We start from the raw sequence: 21,338 nt of genomic DNA, 5'->3' as shown, positions 1-21,338 counted from the left end.
AATATAGAGACTTCTAAATGAACGAAAGTGTGAATATAAAACCAACTTTACCTCTATGGCCAGTGGGGTGTCAGCACAGTATCGTGCATCTGCTCTGCATCTCTGGGACAGCTCTGTGTAATCCAAACGTAAACAATTCTGTTCCAGTCGTTGTAACCCTCGTCTTAAACCAAAAGTGTATTTATACAATCAAAAGTGATATTATTATCGTTTTTAACAACTTGAATACAAAAATATAACATTTAAAGAGGATTTCAGCGTGGTGGAGCCCTTTAGTTAACTTTGCAGTTATCATATAACACACGGCCACTAACTGCCGTTTTGATACAATGTCAGCAAACAGATACAATCTTCGCTACTAATTAACTCTTTAACTGCACGTTACCTCACTAAACTTGTAAACACACTTGAGTAACATGTTATCTTAACATTTTATCGATTTTGTGATAGGATTTACCCACCTAAAAGATGAGACGGCTGTGTTGTTGTTCAAAATCAAGGCGCTCTAGTAATGACACTCTTGGTTCACCGTTACCATAGCAACCCTGTAAACAAACCATCCCGGTCCCACCCACTCTCCACTCATGATATTTAAATACAGCTTTAGATGAATCATGAAGAAAATTAACAAAGAGAAGCAGATTTTATTATAAATACTTATAAGAAAAAACATACATATAAACGTGTGACTAACCATTCAGGGTGTCACTTTCCCCAAGAAAATAATTGCTCCAGTTATGATTTTTATTTTTTCACACTTAAGGACACTTTTTTAAACACTTTTGGTGTCAAATTTGTCTAAAAAAGTGGACAATAAACATATTTTGGGTGGCTCAATTGGCTACCCTACATGGGAGCCACATGTGTTTTTCTGTTGGATTGTCCTGCCCACACTTTCCCACAGTAAACCCACACTTACCCACATAGGGTCCACACTATAATTTCTGGATGATTTTCTCTCAGCAGCAAGGCAGTTTTTGTCCTTCACACTATTTTGACCAAAATGAAAATGATTTATTGTAATTTTTATATACAAGCTAAATATAAAATTTAACTTATATTTACCCACGAAATACAAGTTAGGGCCACAAAGGGAAAATCCATTGGGCCCCGCTTGGGCTGACCTATATGTGGCCCACATGTGTTTTTCTGTGGGCAAGCCCACTGTGGGATTGCCCACAGAAAACCAACATTAGGGCCCCAAAGGGCAAAATCCATTGGGCCCCACATGGGCTGACCCATTGGGGCCCACATGGGTTTTTCTGTGGGCAAGCCCACTGTGGGCTTGCCCACAGAAAAACCCATGTGGGACCCAAAGGGAAAAATATTTTAGGGGCCTGCATGGGCTACCCCACATGGGGCCCACATGTGTTTTTCTGTGGGATTGTAGCGTGATGCGGCACTTAGTCAGTGTTACTGTATCATTCGGACATGGGGGCAGAGAGTTAAAGACTTCAGCCTGAGCGCACTGCCGCAGGCTCGGTTTGTCAGAAGTGGGATTCAAACCCACGCCTCCAGGGAAGACTGCGACCTGAACGCAGCGCCTTAGACCGCTCGGCCATCCTGACATGCAAACTTGGCAGGAGCTGTCTCCTGGGAGCCACACCGAAGTACCGTGACATGGAATCTGGTGCTTCACAGCTTGCCCAGCTCCGGCTGTCCAGCTCATTTGCGCTGCAGGCAGCTAAGCTGTGCTCGCCTCCTGGGGCTGCGCCTAGTTTCAATAGGCAACACTTGACAGCTGTCATTGCTTACGGCCACACCACCCTGAGGGGGCTATAGAGCAAACAAGTGAGTTGGCAGCAGTAAGGAGAGAAAGGCTCTCCCCATTTTGTTTGTCTACCTTTTTGTTTATTGACCTTGAGTGTTTTTGTTTGTTTGTTTTCTTTTTTTCTTTAAAAACCACCTAACAGCAGCATTTTGCTGACTGAAGGGTGGTTATGTAGTGTGTTTTATTTTTAATCATGGACAGATTCCCCGGCAACGACATGGAAATGGAGGGACTTGCAAGAAAGGATAAAGAAAATGGGCTGGATAATAGATGAAGAGTTAAAGAAAATTGACTTGACAAGAGACAAAGAGATAAATAAAATGAAGAGCCCGGCCAACGAAGAGGTGAGAAAGGTAAGGATAAGCAAGAGGTACAAAGAAGAGTATGCACAAAGGAAGCAACAGTAACTGTAGAAGTAGAAAATGTAAAAGATGCAAGAAGATTTGATATAACCAAAGCAGTCACGGAGCTGATTGGAGAAGGAAGAATTCTGGCGGTGAGACCCAAACAAACAAAGGGAGTATGAAGTAACAATGGAGACTGAAGATGACACCGAAATTTTAATAGACAATGGATTGACAATTAAAGGAGTGAAATCTGAAGTACGGAGGTTACAAAACAGAGACTATGTTGTTTCGTTCAAGCATCTGCCTGTTTACCTAGCAGATGAAGAAATTTTAAGCAAGCTAGAGAGATGGGGAGTTTTCCCCATATCTAAAATTAAAAGAAGATTGTATCCTGGCACAAACATAGAAGATGGAACAAGGTTTGTAAAAAACAGATTTCCGGAAGAGATGGTCTCCTTACCTTACAGTACCAAAATCGAGACGGCACACCAATCAGGTAAAAACCTGTCGACTATGCATGAGCTCAGAAAATGTGATGAAGGAACGCCCAGAATTCAGGTGCTTCAAATGTGACGAAAGGGGACATTTCGCAAGGACCTGTACAGCTGTGTCGGGCCCGGATTGTAAATTGGCCCTAATACCTGCAGGGAGCTTGTCACGCTGAGTTGGCTTTGTCCGCTCGATTGACCAACGCGTACGCCTTGTTTTATCCTTGCAGGCCTAACTTCGCTGGTGAAAGCACTTGTGGGGTTTCTGTAGTGTAGTGGTCATCACGTTCGCCTAACACGTGAAAGGTCCTCGGTTTCTTTGGCGAGAAAATAATAGCATCCACTGCCGCACCAGCAATGATCGTCGACAGGCACCCAATCAAAAAGGGTTATCTGCTTGATTTGCCTGAAGGTTTCCGTAGTGTAGTGGTTATCACGTTCGCCCCACACGCGAAAGGTCCCCAGTTCGAAACTGGGCGGAAACAACCTCTGGCTTTTATGACAATAGTCAAATCATGCTTCTGTTGAGTACTGACGTTCACTGAAAACATTCTTTCTGCAGAGCGGTGTGAGGCTAGAAGTTTAAATTCAACTCAGTGTTTACCTCCCCTCGCGGTGTCGCAAACTTGCGTAGAATCTGATTTCTATTAGCTTTGTGTTGTGCATGAGCAGGTGGCCAGTGCGTTTGCTGGTCCTTCACGGTGCAGACCCTACAAGACAGCTCTATAAAAAAAGACTATAAATACTTGAAGCAGCACGGGCCTATTGGTTTCCATAGTGTAGTGTTTATCATGTTTGCATTACACGCTAAAGGTCTCCTGTTCGAAACTGGGCGGAAGCATACAATTAGCGGACACTTTTGTCCAAAGCGACATACAATAGTGGAGGTATTCAACAAGACGAGGCAATGCATACGAAAAAGGGCTATTTATTCCAAGTAATTTGTTTGTGCTCAGAGAATTTAGTGCTGGAGTAGGAGTTTCGTTTTCTTTAGAGAGAGGGATATTCACCGGGGTTCGGGTGTACTCTGAAGAGATGGGTGTTAGCTGTCGTTTGAAGGACACCAGTGTATCCGTAATCCGAGTGGGAATGGGAAGGTGATTCCACCAGCGTAGAACATTGAATGAAAACATTGTGGAAAGTGACTTTCCGTCTCTCTGCGCTGGCACCACAAGACAGTGCTCTCACCCTAACCGGAGGCTCCTGTGGTTATCACGATGGCTTTACAAGCGAAGGGTCTCCTGTTAGAAACTGGGCGGAAACATTCAGATTTGCTTTTACGCACATTCTCAATTGGCTCTCTGCTCACTGGATAATCCACGATACAAGGGCATGGATCTGTCAAATGTCATGACTTGACGTTGTACGAGGATTTGACAAAAAAATGCCCTGCAAACCTTAAAAAGCAACACCATCCCAGGACAATTCTTTTGATCCCCTTTCAGTGCACTTGCATTAAAGCCCGCGTGATGCAGCACTTTGTCAGTGTTACTGTATCTTTCGGACATGGGGGCAGAGAGTTAAAGACTTCAGCCTGAGCGCACTGCCGCAGGCTCGGTTTGTCAGAAGTGGGATTCAAACTGAAGGGATAGTTTACAGTTTAACCCAAAGAATAACCAGTCTGGTAGATGAAGAAGAGCCGGAGTCAGAGATTTAAATAAATAAATCAAGTTTACTGAAGATAGTTTGCAGTTTCATCCGCAGAAGCCAGCTTTGCCGCTCTGCTTACAATTACCAATCAATAACAACTATACTCTCACATAACGTCATTAACTGCGTCATACATATAGGTGTTCTAACATAATTTGATTAAAACACAGATAGACTAGGAACATTTCCACGTGAGGTTCGTGCATACAATTCTGAACAATATCTAAACATAAACGTCAGACATCCTTTAGACTGATTAGAGCTGACTCCAGACCTGTGAAATGGATCAACAATCAAATAGAACACACACACATAAAGTATAATCTGTTTCTTATCCAAGGCTGAGTGTATTTTTAGCCGTCTTTATCAAAACTGGTTAAAAACTGGTATAATCTACATTCAGACAGTTATATTCTTACCACACAAAGTCTATCTTGAATAAAAAGTAGAATCACTTTAAAAGAATTAACCGTAAAAAATAGCAAAATCACTTTAGACAATATTAACTCGTAGAAATAACAATAGAAACAGCTGCTTCCACTCCTCAGCCCTCAGTTCCTCTCAAGGTCTCCATGACCTCTGACCTAGTTTGGGTGCTTCTGAAAATAGGTATAAAGAGACAGGCAAATGCACTGAACATTCTTATATTAAGCAATGTGTTAACTTATTAATTAAAATCGATTCACAGTTAAATACTGAGAAACAGGATGATGAAAAGGATAAACGTTGGTCCATGATGAGACGGATTGGAAAGCAGAAATTTGAATCCTTCAGTCGCCCCTTTTGACCAGAATGGAGTCCAAACTCCACTTCCGGTCAACCAGTGAGGTCACTAAGGAGAGTGAAAGTGATGACTCGTGCTCCCTTAATAAGAAAACAGAGTTTCTTCGCCCCTTCTTAGACAAGCTGGAACCTAAAAATTCCAGTCCCCAAGCTAAGGGCTCTTCCACTCTCCACCCACAAAATGAGTTCACGTTTCTCATCATCTGTGGGATTAAGGGTCCTGCAAGCTGAAGTGAAAACATACAAAAAAAAACAGCAGACTAAAGTCCAGAATGTGAACACAAATGTGCAAGCCCTAAAAGTCCTCCAGAAGTAAACAACTCATAATTTCCATCGATACTTCCTCTGATGCATCTACAGCTTGCTCCAACTCTAAATCCAAACATACAGGCCAATTCTAAGGCTCAGAGATTCTCTGATCAGACACAAAAGGTCATCCATTCGACCTAAGCCACTCAGGATTCAAATTCATGACCTGCAAAACATCTTTATCTTCACCAGTTTTAAAACATTCATCAGCGTGTTCTGTAACTTCAAATTAGAATAATGAAACATTTTTACATTAACACACATTAAACATGCCAACAGCACAGTAGTCCAATTCAGCACCATTACCATGTTTAATTATCACCTCGCTGAACTCCATGTCAGTCAAGTCCACTTAAAATATCTTTTCATTCAAATAATAATGTGATTGTAGTGATGCAACACATTCCTCTGTATCATTGATAGGAAGTGTACAAGCACCCTTGTCCTGGCCATAAATGAGCCAAAATCACCTTCACAGTTAACAAACTAATATCAAATCCACTCTCTGGAAGCCGGGCTAAATGAATAAACACTGTTACTGCACTCCTGACATTGAGCCAGACCCTCAGTCACCTCAAAGAGACTAGATATAGATATAACCTGTTACCTAGAGACCAAGAAAGATGGAATGGTTTTACAAACTATTATTCCAATTCATTAACATGCAATAAGAGGGATTATGAATCCATTTCTTTTGTTCCCACATTATAGGGGTTTAACAAAATTTTAGTCTAATTCAACAAAGATTAAACATAAGTCTGTCAAACTCAAGCATCTTTTAACAGAAATAAGACTAAACCTTATAATTATCTTCTCAACTTGTCATTTGTACCATATTACTTTCCTGACTAAACCATTCAACATAATCAGAAGCAGACACCTTGTATAAAATTCATTCAATTCTTACTGTCTGGTCAATGAGAAATGCTCACAGGTTAGCTATTTGCTCAAACTTTTGATTATTTGAAAATCTTTCATACATGTCATTTGACAGTGAAACCTGTTTGAAAGCATTACCAATTGAACAAGAGCAGACTGATTTAACAACTCTTTTACCACATATAATCAAGACTCTTGCTTGGATATGGACTACTAAATTTTCATTTAAAGACAGTCTAAGTTTCTGTACAACTTGTCAGTATTCAAAATAATAATATTGACTTGAGTTGACTTGACTGCTTCAAAATGCTGTTAAAGTTGACGCTGCATTTCTGTTTATTAAAATGTTCATTTTCACTGCAGCAGTATAAATACTTCTTTCTGAATTCTTACATCAGCTATTTAACCATCAGATTCAAACACTTTCATTCAACTTTATCTCTCTGTTCTACACAACATCCAAACAATTATGTTCCTCTGCACTTGAGGACACACACACACATAGACAGAGAGTGATTTACTGCAGCATTTGCCTTTAACACAAATGACTTCAACTCAATTCTCTGTGTATTTTTCCTATGCTAGAGTGAGGATGCTTTCTGCACAATTTGTTTAGTGATTCAGCCTTTGTCACTATTTAAATGCCATCAAGTCTAAAATATTTACCTAAAACATTCAGATAGAAAAGAATTAACTGTAATTAACCTTTCCATTCTCAGTAAATTTAGACATGTGTTTGTAACATTATATGCATGGCAGTCTTTAATTTCACAGCTATAAGCTAATAAAATTATTATTATTTTATTATTATTATTCCAGAGAGTAATCTGAACCAGGAAAAGAGGTAATTATTAACGATTGCAAACAGAGCTGGATAACCCATCCATTTAAAGCTCATCTCATGGTCTGCATCATCTTTTCATCAGATTCACTCAGCATTATTGACTTCTGTAATGTCTGGCATTTCGCTTATACAATCTGTAATAATATAACACTTATTCCAGAGGTTAGTGACAATATTCATACAACAGGGACAAATCATTCCCTCAGGACAATAAGCATTATTGTACCATAGATATGAATATTGTGACAGCTCATCACTAAGTTTGCTTTAGGTGTTGAACTCGCACAAATTTATTCTTAAAATTCTCTGTCCAGTTTCAACTGGATTTACATGATCTTTTATCAAGTTTCAAAGTTTCCGTTCATAATCAATGTCTTTTCTGAGACAATCAGCTGGTGCATTTTGTGTTCTTAATATCGTTGCTAAGCAAGTCGATAACAGAAACAAAACACAACACAACTCATGGCTTCACTCAAATAGTCTCTGTCTCTCTGTTTCATGCACATGATTTTTCTATAGTCTTAGACTATAACATTAAAATTATTACAATTCAGAATCTTTAATCATTCACCAACGTTCCAAATGTCAAAAGTTTTTATCTCTCAAAACTCAGTTGGAACTATTTAAAGACTAAGAGAATTTCTTGTAATTATTTTACCTTAACTGCTTAATTCCATTCAGCTGTGTTATCCAAACCATCTCACAGCCAGTCTTTATCTTTAGCCAACACCATCTCGAAAATGTCCTTTGCCATGAATAAGGACCTGCATCAGTAAAATACTATGAAAAATCAGACACATCAGTTAAAAATAATCTCAGCTTCACATTCAGGAATTCAGCATTCTTAAAATTCAGACATATAAAATATCCAGTGCTGTTAAAGCAGCCAACCACATTGATATTGGTAAAATTTTAAGAAACTTTACTGTCTCCAATGGTTCTTGAAAGCCCATTGCCATTATCTTTTTATTAATCATCTCCTTCAGGGTATCATACCCTGGCATAGTCCGTTGATGCTTGTCACAAGGACTGACATGTCCTCAATAAAGGCAGGATTCTCGTGATCAGGTCTGGACGGGGCCACTGAGGCAGACTACTGTAACTTCAAACAGTTCCCCTCTAAGGATGCTTTAGGCCGATAGAGCATCACCCCAGTCCAGCACCATCTTTCACATTAAACATCCCCCTTTTCTTACCCGTCTTAGGGAACCCCCCTTCGTGCCCACCGGTCAACTGCCACTCACACTGCAAGCTCCTGTGCAGGCTTCCTCCTTGATTCAGAATTTTCTGCAAACTTGGGAAAGCGCAGTCAAGAACCATGAAAGCCATTGAGACTAACTACTAGAATTTAAACATTGAGACAGGTTAATCAAACACTTAAATCAACTGAATATCAAGCTGAGATTATTCAGGGAGTTTAGATATCACCCTGATCCATTCAGTGTCAGGGTCTACTACCTCAGTATAGCCATCAGGCCCTGTATGTGATAGTGGAGACTAAAGATAAGACAAAAGTTACAAACAGTAATAAACCACTGAAGACAAGACAATAAATTTCCAAACAGTAATAACAACTGTTCAAATTAATTGTCTCTATAGCTCAGCCGGTATATTAGTGTTTTTCAAGATGCTTTAAAAAAAGCATTTTCATTCATTCATTTCTCTGTTCACTTAGTACCTTTATTAATCTGGGGTCGCCACAGCGGAATGAACTGCCAACCTATCCAGCACGTTTTTATGCAGCTGGTGCCCTTTCCAGCCGCAACCCATCACTAGGAAAACAAACAAAAGCATTTTGCAATCTCTTATTTGTTAACTTTGATTTTTAATTACTAATACCTCTATTAGTGTATACAAATTGATATGTAGAATTTCTGTATTCATTCTAACATTTCCTTTACATCTGTGTTTTGTGATTTCCAACTGAGCACTGTGCTTATCAATTGTTATGGAACAGGCAGATAGCAGCTCTAAGCTGACATCTAATGAGAGAGAAAGAGAGTTTTGAGCAATCCAGAATGAAAATGCATGTTTACTAAATTTAAACATACATTAAACATAACATTAACTTCAAAAACATAATTTCATTGTAATATCTATCATAAAACAGAGTTGACATGCATTTTCAAAGTAATGCTGTTACAGTCAACAATAGTTTTAGATCTTTCAGGGGTTAACTGCATCCATCAAAGTATTATTTGAAACCCCCATTTATGTTACATATATATTATTAAAAAAATATATATATATCCAACCATAAAGCTGCTTGTTTGCACAGACTTACATGGCACATTTTTATTCAGACATGTCTCTGTTACTTTTACAGCCAAAACTCAGTCAAAAGTCATGGTGAGGGCTAAACCAAGATAGCAGTGCAGTCACACAGAATCTTATCTTCTAAGACAAAACATAAGCTATTCTTTATTCCCATAATGTTACTGTCAATTTCTGTGCTTAGTTTTTGCTACTAGCCCCTCAATATTTAGATTTTAGCTTTTCAATGACAATTAAATTCCAAAGGAATACTTTTTTTTTTCTTAAAATCCGTTCTAAAATAATTTTATACCTGAGAGCTTAGCTGAGCCATTTACTACATTCTGCTCTCATCTATTTCTTTTTATATCAGAGTTCAACACCAAAAGCAACAAGAAATTGAGAGGGCAATCTTACCAACAGCGCTTGGCTTCTGCTTGATGAATCTGCAAACCATCCCAAGATGTACAAACTGTCCAGACCGGTCCAATCCAGTTAGGGTCATAATTTTCTCGGGATTGCTCCTGGTGCATCATTGGTCAATCAACCTCACCCTGATATTTCTAGGTATCTTGTCTGACTTTTGTGGCCACTACTATCTAATGGATCCCTATTATAATGTTATTTTTATTCAATTATTTCTTTCCCTAATAATCTGACCTACACTATTCTTATGGCATGCCTTTTGTCTGTGATGCAGTTAGATAGCAGTGGTGGAACTCAATTACAATCTCGGGTTAATTTAGTCCACTACTAAATAGAAAACCAGTCCAGGTTTTATGCCCGAGAATGTCCCAAAAGCCTCCTAAACACCCATCAAATGAGTACCCTAACTCCGGGTGAAGGAGAAGGTACACCTCTCAACTACTGTTACACTTATCAGTATCGCTATAGGTGTACCACAAAATGCACCAGCTCGCTAAGGGATTCCACAGCAATCTACCACAAAATTCTGTGAATCCACCGGCGCCTTTCATTTACGTCTAAATGAGAACCAAAAACGTTCCGTTACTACCCACTACTTCACAGACAATCCCTAGTCTATAATTTTTAAATCTTCCTACCTTCATTTTGTTGATTGATCAATGGTGTTACCAGTAAACAAGTGCCACGCGTCCTCCACCAAAACTGTAGGGATAATTTACAGTTTAACCCAAAGAATGACCAGTCTGGTAGATGAAGAAGAGCCGGAGTCAGAGATTTAAAAAAAATAAATGAAGTTTACTGAAGATAGTTTGCAGTTTCATTCGCAGAAGCCAGCTTCAACACTCTCAATGAGTTCCTAGGCCGCTCTCCTTACAGTTTCAACAATCGAACAATTATACTCTTTACACAAGTCCAGAAAGGGTGGGATCCAGGTAGACACAGTTCTCATTGGTTACAACAGAAATAGACAATTCTAAATACATGCGTCAAAGAAACATAGTATCTACTTCCAGATATGGATGGCCTTAGTGTGTGCGTCAAAGAAAGCCTTGTATCTGTCTCCAGATATGGATGGCGACCTGATGCCTAGAGGTGAGGTCGCCTTAAGTTATTAGGAGCTGGTCTCCGACCTGTACAAAGCTAAACCAGGAACACAATAGACACAAAAGACCATCTGTGTGAAAGACTCAAGGATGTTTCTTGTACGTTCAGCTGTGTTATCAGGCTGGTTCAAGACTGTTTCCATCAACAGTCTGCTGCAATATCTTTACTCCACACAGTCTATCTCCACACAGAAAGGAATTACATTAAAATTAATTATACTCAAAAACAGATCAATCAAACAGCTATAATATTATAGGCAATATATCAGGACAATAAAACAGGTGTCTTCTTCTCCTCTGTATTGGACCTCTAGTCATAGGAACAGATAGAGAGAGAGAGAGAGAGAGGTCTCCATGACCTATGACCTGGTCTGTGTGTCTCCTGAAAACAAAGTTAAAATAGACAGGCAAAAAGAGAAACAAGGACATAGAACATTCTTGCAGTAAGCAGTTTTAACTTAGTCATTAGTTAAAATCAATTCACAGTTAAATACTAAGAAACAGGATGATGAAAAGGATAAACGGTGGTCCATGATGAGACGAATTGGAAAGCAGAAATCCGAATCCTTCAATCTGTTCATGTGACCTGTAAGGAAATATGTGACCTGTCAACCGTTCATTTAAGTTCTGGTGTTTTATTGTATTATTTACTTAATTTTTTTTTTTTTTTACCTACTTCTTGTATTCCCCCCCCCCCCCCCCCCCCTTGTTTTATTTTTATTTACTTATTTATTTATTTATTTATTTTTCTTCTCTCCTTAAAAGTGATAAAAATAAAGCATAAAAAAATAGATTATAATCACATTTGATTTTTTTTAACTTAAAATGACAATCTTTTTGCTAAATTAAAATTATTCAACCCATTCTTTAAACGGGGTTTTGCTTGTCACCCTAAAGAGTTTAAAACAATAATTAATATTATCCCTAAAAACATCACAGTATTGACCAGAGGTTTTCTTTCACACTATTCTGTAATGTTCTCTATTCCATCTTTATTTTTTAGAATTTTTTTTTCCAAAATGTAATAAGTTTTAAAGGAATATTCTAATTCAAAGGCTTCATCCTAATCAGCTCAGACCTCATTTATTTTTAAAGATTTTAATTCACAGGAATTAGAAAAATAAGACAAGTTACATTTCTTATTCAATTCTACCCAAAATTAAAGAACTTCACTTTAAATGATTAATGATGTGTTTCCATCAAAAGAATTCCTGAGATTAAAAGTTGATAAGCAGGAGATCTTGTCAATGTTATGAAAGTCATATTGAAAACACTGAGCATGTTTTCTATAATTGCATATACTCATGTCTCATGTCAATATCCATGTAAACCCTTTTAGCAATAAACAAGTTAAATTTAATGTGACTAAAGAAAATTGTACACAGCATTAAGTAGTTAATAACCGTTTATGCTTTGCAAAATATTCTTCATTCATGAATATATAAATTTATAAATGTTGGTTTTTAAACCTTTTAAAGGGTGACAATGAGATTAATAGACCCATACTAGTTTAAAAAAGTATCCTTTTCAGTTTTATTTTGCCCACCTAACATTGCTGTTAGTAATAGTAGTCACACACACACACACACACATATATACATATATATATATATATATTAGTGCTGTCAAAAAAAAATTAACTAATTAATCGCACCTTTTTTTTTTAAATTAATCGCGATTAATCACATTTAAAATACTGAAACTTGTAATTTTGGCTATTTAAATGTCAAATTAATGTAAACGCAAGACAAAAAATAGTTAAATTCAAAAATATTATTGTTTAATAGATTTTTTGTTTAACTTGTAACACAGATTTTTTCATGTAAACAACATACCCACAATAAACCAGAGGTGGGACCAAGTCATTGTTTGGCAAGTTACAAGTAAGTCTCAATTCATTGCCCTCAAGTCCCGAGTCAAGTCCCGAGTCAAGACAGGCAAGTCCCGAGTCAAGTCCCAAGTCAAAGGCAACAAGTCTCAAGTCAAGTCCAAAGTCCTGCAGTTTGATTTTCGAGTCTTTTCGAGTCTTTTTAACAGAAAAATAAAATATATACAGATTAGGTATGGTTGTAAGATCTGTATTAATTAAACAAACCTTTTTTTTATGAAAGAACATCGCTCAGATATATAAAAATACAAATGCAATTTTCTGAAAAAGTACTGAACAGTGCTGCGTCTCGTCTCCACAGCATAATGCACAAGAACGAGTTCCACCAAAAAAAGACTCCATTTTGCCTCACATCACACAGAAATTTCCGGTCTCCTGCTGTCTAATTCATTAAGTTTAGTTGTGCTATGTTATGTCTTCGGTGATCAACTTGTGATTAACCAAAATTACATAACCTCAATGTGGTAGCAGTAGACCAACTCCTGAATATGCCGCAAAGTTAAATTGAGTGAAATTGGAATTTTGTCAATTGAATCTCGTGTGTGCTGAAGAGATGGAGTTGCAAATCCGTCTAGCAGCAATGTAAAATGGTAGCACATATTGTTATTGTAGTAGGCTACTTCATACAAACAATAACGTTGTTTTCTTCACATAACGTTGAAGAGCTTTGCTCGCTACCTTGTGTGATGCTCGTGCACGGATTTCCTCTGTTTGTGGACAAAACTGATGGCGAGTTCTCAAATATACGCTGCTCACGCGCAAATTTTCTCTCGCTCTCAAATATGCACTGCTCACACACAAATTTTCTTGAGCGCTCTCAGAGATTATATGCAAACTCACAATTTGTGTCGTGTTCCCTCTTCCTTTCATGCTTTTTGATATGATTCATATTGCTGCACTGTTTAATAACAATAACCAAAATACTAAAATAGACTTACATATTAAATGTTTAATCTAATAAACCATAACATTTTTGTTTGTTTTATATGATGAGATATTTTCAGTTTCAAACACTTAAAGACAGAGAATAGACCAGTGGTGCCCCCCTGAAAATTTGCTTAAGGGGGGCCAGAAGAGGCCAGCTACGTCAGTGGCACCAATCAATCCACAATAATTTAGTGGCTGCTATTTATTTATTGAAATATTGCATTGTATTGCATTTATGTAAGTAGATTTAAATAAATAATGTCAACAGCAAAATCATATCGGGTTGGCCACAGGGGTGGCTAGAGTGTACACAGGGGTAACACCCCTTGTAAAGGGGTTTACACCACTATAAGGCACCCCTGGAATAGATGTTGGATGTAAAGAATACATTTTATTTTAAAAGCATTTAAACAAAAACTAATGCAAGCGGAAATGTAACTGTGATAAAAATAAGGAAACACTTGATAAGGTATTATAGCCTACTGTACTATTCACTCTTCAAATAAATCTCACTATCAATCTCATTTTATCATGGCAGCTAAAATAAAGTAAACTAGTGTCTGCTGGCTTCCACTTTACTGATGAGATTGTGGAGGACATTTTCCATGTCATCCTCTTCATTTTGAGGAAAGCTGTTCCACAGGGCCCCTGAACACGTATATTGGCATGTACTGTGTTTTGAACAGTAGCCTACTACAGTAAAGAACTTCAATTGATCAGTTGTGGTAATACTATAGTTGCTATGGTAACACAAGTGTAATATAAACAAATTACCCAGTGCTGTATTATTTTACAATATAGGGTATTTTATACTACAAATCACTACACTTTACTGTAGTAAAACTACACTTTGTATTATTTTATCTGTTCACTATTGGTAATACTACTGTATTATGAAGCATTAATTAACAAGTCGTAAATAATACTAGCCTAAAACATAAGTATAATACAAGTATACAACAAGTATAATACTCAAAAACACTAGAATTTATTAAAGAATTTACCTTAACCTTTTAGTTTTTTGTGTATTGTTAATAAATAGTAAAGCAAGAAAGAAACCATATCAACATTCTTGGAATAACCCTTCGCTAAGCCTCGCCCTCCTTAGTTACTGTTGCTACTACGCCTGTCAAGCTTTCATGCCTGGCACATCTATTACAGTGTGTATGCGCTGGTGTCAGACATTCCCAAGGATTTATTAGTCATTTTTGACAAACAGGTGAGATATCTGAGAAAGCCAGACAAAAGAGGACTGCAGTATACATTACAGGGGTATATTCACAACATAATAGCAACTGATTAGAGAATAATTTCATCAAAATTGAAGCAAGGTTAGCCTAGCCACCTCATACGCTGAACATTCAACAGCATAGTTCATGCACAGCAGGAGAGGTGAAATTATAAAATAATCTAATAACCTAAGAAACTGATGGATTTGTGCCGAATATTAGCATTATTGACCCATAACAGTGTACAGTACCTATTACTGTCAGCATGTTTGTGTGCTCTTTATCCAGTTTTTATTCAAATTTGCAGTTAAGTGGAAGAAAAAAATTGAAATGCACAATAAAGTATAAATAACAGAAGTGAACAAATAGATTTTTCCTACCAGCAAATATTAGTGTATGTATTTATATGCGTTACAATAGCGAGGGTTTAAACTAGTGCTCACAGGGTTCAACGCTAAGGATTTTTTCTACTGGCCCGATCGGGCCAGTGGTTCTGATTTTTACTTTCCCTGCCCAAATTTTCACTGGCCCCACCAAAAAAAAAAAAAAAAAAGAAGTTAATCGCTATTTGAATGTGCGTGTGTGTGTGTGTGTGTATACACACACACACACACACACACACACAGTTGATTTCAGAATTATTAGTTGCCCTAAATTATTAGCACCCCTGTTTATTTTTTCCCCCAATTTCTATTTAACAGAGAACAGATTTTTTCAGCACATTTCTAAACATAATAGTTTTAATAACTCATCTCTAATAACTGATTTATTTTATCTTTGTCATAATGACTGTAAATAATATTTTACTAGATATTCTTCAATACACTTCTATACAGCTTAAAGTGACATTTAAAGGCTTAACTAGGGTAATTAGGTTAACTAGGCAGGTTAGGGTAATTAGGCTAGTTATTGTATAATGATGGTTTGTTCTGTAGACAGTCTGAAAAACAATTAGCTTAAGAGGCTAATAAATTTTACCTTAAAATGGTTAAAAAAATGTTTTTATTCTAGCCAAAATAAAACAAATAAGATTTTGTTCAGAGGAAAAAATATTATCAGACAAAATATCAACATTTCTTTGCTTTGTTAAACATCATTTAGGAAATATTTTAAAAAGAAAAAACAAAAAACAAAAGGGGGCTAATAAATCTGTATATATATTTACGGTAATTTTTAAAATGTTTAAGGAAAACTATTCAGTTCATCAAGGCTATATTTATAAATGTAAAAAAGGTGTAATTGTTAAATATTTATTAAAATTTTAAATAACTGCTTTGTTATTGTATTTAGTTTCAAATAAAATAATTACTCCAGACATTATTGATTTTTTAACTATTACCATTAATAAATATAATAATAATTAATATTAGTGATTTCTGAAGGATCATGTGACTGGAGTAATGAAGCTGAAATCTCATCTTTAAAATCACTGGAATAAATGAATAAATTAAATGATAAACTACTTTTGAACAGTTATTTTATAGTGCAACATTTCACAATTTGTATTTAAGATGAAATAATTGCAGCCTTGGTGAGCAGAAGAAGCTTGTTTTAACATATTTAATCACACTGACCCCAAACTTTTGTGTATTGTGTATAGAATATTTTATAAGTGAAAATGTGCACTTTAATTTTAACAACCCACAGACATCGTCACCGAATACAAATCGAGGTAAGACTTTCTCATATATACAGAGCCTCATTTCAATTGTAAGGTTTTGTAGAAATCAATCAATTGAATTAATCAATCTATTAAAGAAACGTTGACTATAATTCTGTATTTTTGGCTTAAATTATAGAGAGACATAGCAGATGAACCGAGACTGCATCAGATCAATGTAAATCTTTCTTTCGAGCTGTCAGTGCGGAAATGAACAAAATAACAGGCCTAATACAACATAGGCCTATTATACGATTAAAATATGGAAAAATTAACAGATAGTAATTTCGGTCAATTTTCGTGACGGATAAACCGAGATCAGGCTGGATAAACAGATCTCGGTAATATTTCAGCATGCTTTCACTTTCGCATTTACCGGTAAGAATGACATCTCGCCCTGCTCATCATTCCCTCTTCATATAGCCGTATATATGGCTATTACACGATCATGATACACTGTGATATAGCCTGGGTCGTTAGTTCGTTGCATTGTTTTGTTTTCTCGCTACAATCGATACGCTCAATAGGACAGAGACCGCGTCTCATTCAGGCGAACTTGGACTGATTGATTTGGCGCGGAAGCGAGCGCAACTGCTGGATATATGCTAAAAAAACGCGCTAACGGGTGAAACGAGACAGATTCCGAAACAAACGTCTATGTGGGAAAGCACCGTAAGATTGTATTTGCACACAATTGACAGACAGTCGCAGCACGCAGCTCTGGCTCGATCTGGCAGGCAAAAAGGCAGCAGCTGGCCCGATCGAGCCAGTAACATTTTGTACACTGGCCCGAGTGTCTTGCACGCTGGCCCCGGGCCATCGGGCAGTCCTTATTGTCGAGCCCTGGCTCATAATATCGAGTGGAAAAAAAGAAAAAGACCGCTGGGAAACATAACCTGCTTTGTTTTTTTTTATTTATTTTTTATAAGAAACACAGTTTAGATCTGTTTAGGATAAGAGGAGTGTGAGTTATTGCCACCTATCACTGAATGTGAATATCGAAAACAAAACCAACTTAGCTTAACTCCTTTACTGCCCCTCACACAGCTTGATCCACGCTGGCATTTCTCCTCTTGGGCTTCGGTTTTGAAAAAGGAAAAAATCCCACCACCCAGTCCAAACTTTTAGGATAGCGGGTGTCAGATTTGCATAATCCAATTGCACAACGATTTGGCTTGTTTCCCTCGCTCGAAAGCTTGACAGAGCCTCTGCCCGTAGCTACGATTGGTAAGCCGCGATTGGTGGGTGGCGGTTTTTGGGCATGGCTTAGCGAAAGGTCAGTTTAACAGGAGGATCCCGTGAGAGCAAAAGCACTAAAGGTATGAGATGCCATCGTAAACGAAAGTCAAGCGAACGCAAAGAGACTGAATGCACGAGAGAGAGAGAGAGAGAGAGAGAGAGAGAGAGAGAGAGAGAGAGAGTGTATTGGCACGCGAGTATTGGCTCGATCTCAAGTTCAAATTCTCTCTGCGTTCGCTTGACTTTTGTCCACTCCGGCGCCTCATAGTAGTCACGTTGGATACTGACGAATCAAAACAATCTACCGTGCTTTGATTGGACGTCATGCCGAAAGCGCGCATGCTCACACACACGCGCGCGCGCATGCTGTCACACACACGCACACATAAACGGGGAGAGAGAGAGAGCGGTCTATGTCAACATACTTTTTTATCGTTGGGCTTTTCATGGGAAGCAGCAAGTCTTTACAAGTCAATAGGGGCAAGTCCTAGTCAAAGTCCGAGTCATTTATGTTCAAGTCCAAGTCGAGTTGCAAGTCTTTTTATATTTTGTCAAGTCGAGTCTAAAGTCATCAAATTCATGACTCGAGTCTGACTCGAGTCCAAGTCACATGACTCGAGTCCACACCTCTGGTAGACTGTGTCAGGAAAAACACGTCATTAAAATGAACTAAAACTCAGCAAATACTCGACAAAGAAACATGTGAGATGTTTCTAAAGAAAGCTTGATATGTCTACTTTTGCATTAACCAATATAAGTCGAAAACAAATAATCTTTCAAGTAATTCGTATAAAAGTAAGGGCAGGTACTGATTCTCCTGTCGCCTCATTACAGCGAACGTGATCCCGCCCGCAGTGAAGGCGCATTTCATATGGAAATGAACTGAGGTGAGCCAGCCAGGTGATAATGTAAACGCTCCCCGAGACATGGCATCAAACGATAAGCTTTATTATAGTTACTTATTTTGTTTGAACGATGGCATGCTACACGGGTGAAGAAGCACAATATAAAAATAATATAAAAATAAACAATATAAAAATTAAAATATATAAATAAACTTATTTTTTCTCAGATTCTTTCTTGAAACTCTTAGTCACATACCTGTCTGATGGCTCGTTATGCAGCTCATTATGCAGGTCTTTGTCTTCTCTGGTGTTACTCTCTGCATAGTAATGATAGTTCACGCCTTCTCGCATAAACTATTTTCACACAGAAAGTGACTTAGAAATTTTAATTCATAGAATTGTTTTTTTGTGAGTAAGTGAACAAGATGATTCTCACATCATTTTGAAGCAAAAACACTAGACTACCAGATCCAGTTCTCAAAAGTCTTGTGCACAAATGTTCTCTGTGTGTTTCACGGCCTTGTTTCAGTGACTTCAAAATTTTAGTTTTTCACTAACCACGCATAAACGTTTCTTTCTCAAAAACACAAACACATACAAACATGCTGCTTAGGTATTATTGTAAACCAACTTGTGCTGTTTACAGTGTTATCACACATTAGCCATTAAAATGTTTTTAAGATACTGAAAACAACACAAATGTCAGTGCATGTCAAAACTTCTCCAGAGCCCCAAAACACCCTCAGACCCCAGATGGTTAAAAGTCATTTAATTAGGCAATAAAACAATGCATTACAAAAACATTTTAAATGTATAAATAAATAGACACTTTTATTACTGTATTTTTATTTAATTCATGTTTTAAAGGCTGATTAATCAAACAGTAAAAAATTGTATTAATAAATCACAAAACACATTTTAAACAGCTTTTTAAATAAGCATTTGGCAAATGCTTTTCTCCCTATTTGCCGCTTGGTTTTCTTTTTCTTTTGCCACATGCTTTTCTCAAATTAAAAATAAATCGAGTTAAAAATGGCTCTGCTGTAATGAGCTATTGTTTTCCTCTGTTAGGAAAAAAAAAGACAGTTAACAGTTTTATCTAGATTAAATGACCTTGGTGATAAAGATTTTCTTGGAGATATAGAACAAAATGAACTTCGTATTTTTCCATCAGAGTTGGATGACTACTATACAGAGAAAGCTAAAGGAGCTTTACGATCTAGAGTGAAATGGATAGAAGAGGGGGAGAAAAATTCTTCATACATTTTTTTAAATTTAGTAAAGCAAAGGCAAGCTTCAAAAACTATTAATAAACGTAGCATAAATAACAATGTAAGTGAAGAGAAAACTTTGATTAATGATCACATCTATTCATATTATTATGTAAATCAAAATTTAATGAGAGTGATTGTGACTTTTTATTTTCCTTTTCAAAAGATAAAGTTTCTATTATAGATGACAGCTTCCGGGAAATGATGGAATCTGACATTGTTATCTCTGAACTTGATGTTGCTATTTTTAAAATGTCCAATGGAAAATCCAGGCATATACGGAATTACAGTTGAGTTTTATAAACATATTTGGCCAGAGACGAGATTTTTAGTGTTTGAAGCACTTAAGAAAAGTAAAGACAAAGCAGAACTATCGACTTCTATGAAGCAGATTTTAATAATTTTAGTTCCAGAGCCAAGCAAAGACAAATTATTTTTAAATAATTGGAGACCCATAACTCTTTTGTCCAATGATTTTAAATTGCTCTCTCATGTATTTGCCAATAGACTCAAAAAAAGGTATAGGCGAGATAATTAATGAAACACAATCAGCTTTTATTGTATTAAATTTATTTTTTATTGTATTATCTTTTATTTTTAATGTATTAAAGGGAGAATTATTCAGAATGATACTTGATCTGCTCGATTATTTAATTCCTCAGACAAGTTTATTTCTATTTCTAGACTTTTTCAAGGCATTTGATACCCTTGAGCATCCTTTTTTGTCTTTAGAAAGTCTTTAGAAACTTTTGGGTTTGGTCCGAGCTTTTGTAGGGTAATTTCCATGTTCTATACTGATATATTCAGTAGTACACAGCAAATTCATTGGTGTTAAATTTCAAGTGTTGTGGTAATTCAGAGTAAAGTGTTAAAATTCTAGTGTTAGATAAAGGTAAGATAACCCTCTCGGCGTTAGAAGCTGATTTGCCTCCTTGTCATACAGAGTAACATGTATCTACCTTTGTAGAAAACCCTTGTATTTGAGAAACTAATCAGAGTGTCTGAAATCTCGCCACACCCTCATTCACCTGGCCCTTAAATTGGTCAATTAGTTTAGTCCACTGGACAGAGGGAATGACCACAAATAAGTGAATTCAGACACCTGCTGTTGAACACCTGCTGTTAACAAGCACAATCACTGAAGGAATAAGAAACTGAAGGAAGAAATAAATCTACAGACACAGCCTCACACCAAACCAACTGAATTAAAACAGTGGATTAAACAACTCCATTAAATAATAGTATAAGCAGCTTCACTGATTACAGTTTGACTTCATTTCTGTAAGAATATTTGACAATGAACAGAGGTTTATATTTTTTTATTAAAAATATTTCATTTGACCTCACCATCATGGAGATCAGAGGCTGCTTATTTGAGCTCTTGAAGCTTTATTCTTATATCCTAATGGTTCTCTGACTGTTATAA

The 21,338-nt window shown here is 36.9% G+C and overlaps 1 protein-coding gene and 1 non-coding gene across 2 annotated transcripts in view; one reads left to right on the top strand and one right to left on the bottom strand.

Annotated features, from left to right (window-relative positions):
• LOC137487288 (uncharacterized) overlaps positions 1 to 21,338 on the bottom strand; it is a 372,332-nt gene that overhangs the window by 277,387 nt on the left and 73,607 nt on the right. The gene's annotated exons all lie outside the window — the stretch shown is intronic.
• trnav-cac (transfer RNA valine (anticodon CAC)) lies at positions 3,019 to 3,091 on the top strand. The gene has a single exon. It is a non-coding gene; the product is annotated as a tRNA-Val (tRNA).

Source organism: Danio rerio, chromosome 4 (genome assembly GCF_052040795.2).
Source record: "Danio rerio strain M-AB ecotype USA chromosome 4, GRCz13ab, whole genome shotgun sequence".
In the NCBI taxonomy this organism is placed as follows: domain Eukaryota; kingdom Metazoa; phylum Chordata; class Actinopteri; order Cypriniformes; family Danionidae; genus Danio; species Danio rerio.
The sequence above is the reverse complement of the archived record's forward strand: the minus strand, read 5'-3'. Positions and strand labels throughout refer to the sequence as shown.